This window comes from Etheostoma spectabile, chromosome 12, assembly GCF_008692095.1.
Source record: "Etheostoma spectabile isolate EspeVRDwgs_2016 chromosome 12, UIUC_Espe_1.0, whole genome shotgun sequence".
Taxonomy (NCBI): Eukaryota; Metazoa; Chordata; class Actinopteri; order Perciformes; family Percidae; genus Etheostoma; species Etheostoma spectabile.
This window is the reverse complement of record NC_045744.1, coordinates 1,479,108-1,481,805: the sequence shown is the minus strand read 5'-3', so window position 1 is coordinate 1,481,805 and position 2,698 is coordinate 1,479,108. Positions and strand designations below refer to the sequence as shown.

At 38.1% G+C, this 2,698-nt stretch overlaps 1 protein-coding gene across 9 annotated transcripts in view; it reads right to left on the bottom strand.

Moving 5' to 3' along the window:
* The window catches only part of pard3ab (par-3 family cell polarity regulator alpha, b), a 351,497-nt gene that overhangs the window by 100,044 nt on the left and 248,755 nt on the right, over window positions 1-2,698 (bottom strand). The window lies entirely within an intron of this gene.

The window sequence follows — 2,698 nt, the reverse complement described above, 5'->3', positions numbered from 1 at the left end:
GGTGGGGGTGGGGGTGGGGGGTGTAATCCTCCCCTCTCTAAGCGTAGCTCCTATGGCGCCATTTTGATGCTAATAAGCCATCACCTGCCCTTGGCATCCCATTGACTCCCATTCATTTTGACGCCACTTTGACAGAGAATAACTTCCCATCTGAAGAGTTTAAAGACTACTTGTCCATTGTTTATTGTTTTTTGAAACACGACAATGTATAAAGGCTCCATTATCTTCTAGCTCACGTTATGAATATAAAAAGCAGCCCTAAAAAGAATGACCGCTATAAAGTGCCTTTATCTACTGATATTCTCTTTTGACTTCCACTATGTGTTTATTGCGCCACTTCATATCGTGCCGCCCTACTGCACAACGACCACAATCACTGTCAAAAGACATGTGATGTGCATCTACACAAAGTATGCATACATTTTCATACATATACTGTACGTACATTTCAGCATTCTAAGTTTCAGACACTGACACAGCAGTTCCACAGCTGATGATTGAGAACTAGATAAATGTGATTAGAAATAACATTTCATTCCATTTGTTGGACATGTCATGTCTACCACACCTGTAAGTGCAATGGGATTTGATTAAAATAATTAAGATATGAGAAAATAACGCTTCTAATAACGTCTTTCAGGTTCTACTGTAGGAGGATGATAGAAAAATATTTACTAATAACTAATAAATACTAGCTAAGAAAAAGCTGGTCAGTTACCCAGCTCTTTTACACAACATCCTCGTGCATTCATCTACTTATGGCAACCGCTGTATCAAAGCGGGAGGCTGTCGGAATCGTTTAATGGGCCAACTGCAGGAAAACAAGTCGACCAAATCAAAAAGGAAAGAGAAATACACGGCAACTCTTTAAACCCCAAAACATATTTTGAAGTTTGAAAGCAGAGTGAAACTGCTCCTGGGTAATCAGCTTACACCAAGTGGAGTTTGGCAGCACAATGGTGTTCCTATGTCAAAACACTATGATTAATTCAAGCTGTGCCCTCACAAATAAAGATAAAAAACGTCCCGGCGCTGAGGCGAAAAATAAAATCGCCCTCTTTCTAAGGCTCTGAAAAGCAAGGCTTAAAATGCAATTGAAATGCAGTGCATGACTTTGTCTTTAACCTGTATTTGTGTGTGTGTGTGTGTGTGTGTGTGTGTGGGGGGGGAATCATCAAAAGAAGGGCAGCGTCAATGTGTCCCAAGCCTTTTGTAGTGAGTTCAGGGAGACGTTTGTGTGTCTGCAGAAAGAGTTAGGGCTCTAAAGACGGAGACCTGGGGGTCCTGGCCAGGCCTGCTGTTTGTTTCTCAGAAGCAAGGCCCGTGGAGATGAATGTGGTACTGAATCCAGCCAGCAGGGGGGGGGGGGGGGGGGGGGGGGGGGGAATGTGCAAAGATACAGTAGTTTAAAAAGTCTTCTGTCACTGTTCTTTGTTATTTCCTGTGAATAATAAGACGTTACAAAGTGAACTTTTATTCAAATCAACCCATTAATGCACTTTGCACTTTCTTAACCCTGTGTTACCAAGTGTGTTGTGTGTGTGTGTGTGTGTGTGTGTGTGTGTGTGTGTGTGTGTGTTTGTTTAGTGAATGCAACACAAAACCTTTTTTTTTTTTATTGTAAAGATTATTTTTACTCCTGTCCTCTGAAATAAAGGCAAAAGCCGCCTTTATTTCAGAGGACAGGAGTAGATAGACAGGAAATTTAGGGGGTAAAATAGTAAAATTGTGTCAATAATATCCATATTTTATTAAAACAAAAACCAAATAAAGAAAAATAGCTATATAAAATAAAAATTGTGACTAGGGCTGGGCAATAGGGAGTAAATTAGATATTGTGATATTCCTGACCAAAAACCTAGATATCGATAATGTGACAATATTCTAGGGTTGAAAAGTGGTGCTTTAACAAAATATCATCCCACATAAATCTTAGATAAATAATCCTCAGTAATGTGGACATAATGTCTAAATGGGGAAAAGTCAGATAAAAGAACAGCGAGAACAGTCTGGTAAGTTTAGAAAATGACATCACTCATGTCATATTACCATATTACAATATCCAAAATCTAAGATGATATCTAGTCTCATATCACAATATCGATATAATATTGATATATTGCCCAGCCCTAATTGTGACATGCTATTGTTGTTTTCTTAGTATGTTTCTGTCCGTTATTCACTTGCATCCTGGTACACTGGTTGTGTTGGGATATGGTTATAACACGTTATGAGAACACATTAATACCTTTCCCCTTCTGGGTGTGGTCCACACCTAGATTTGACGTAGTGTTAACATTAGGATGGAATGTTTTTCAGGATATATATCCGGCCTTAAACGGTGCATGGATATTTTTTACTGACAGGCATTTATTCCCAACTTGTATATATTCAAATATTTGTTCTTGTATTTTCTTCCTATTATTATTTCATGTTCAGTATATTGTATGTATGTATATTGTATCCTAGTATTTCATTTGTATTTACATTCTGTGGTGTGTGACTGATTTTGCTGCTGTAACAGTGTAATTTCCCATTTTATTGGGTATAATATATAATATCTGTCTATTCTTCTTGAAGAACTAAGGTAGCAGTCAGTCGTACCATCCAACGGCTGAAACAGCGGATACTGTGTATTAACATGGCTGGAGCTTGATAACTGTTTAATATGCTGCTGATAATAATAATAATAATAATA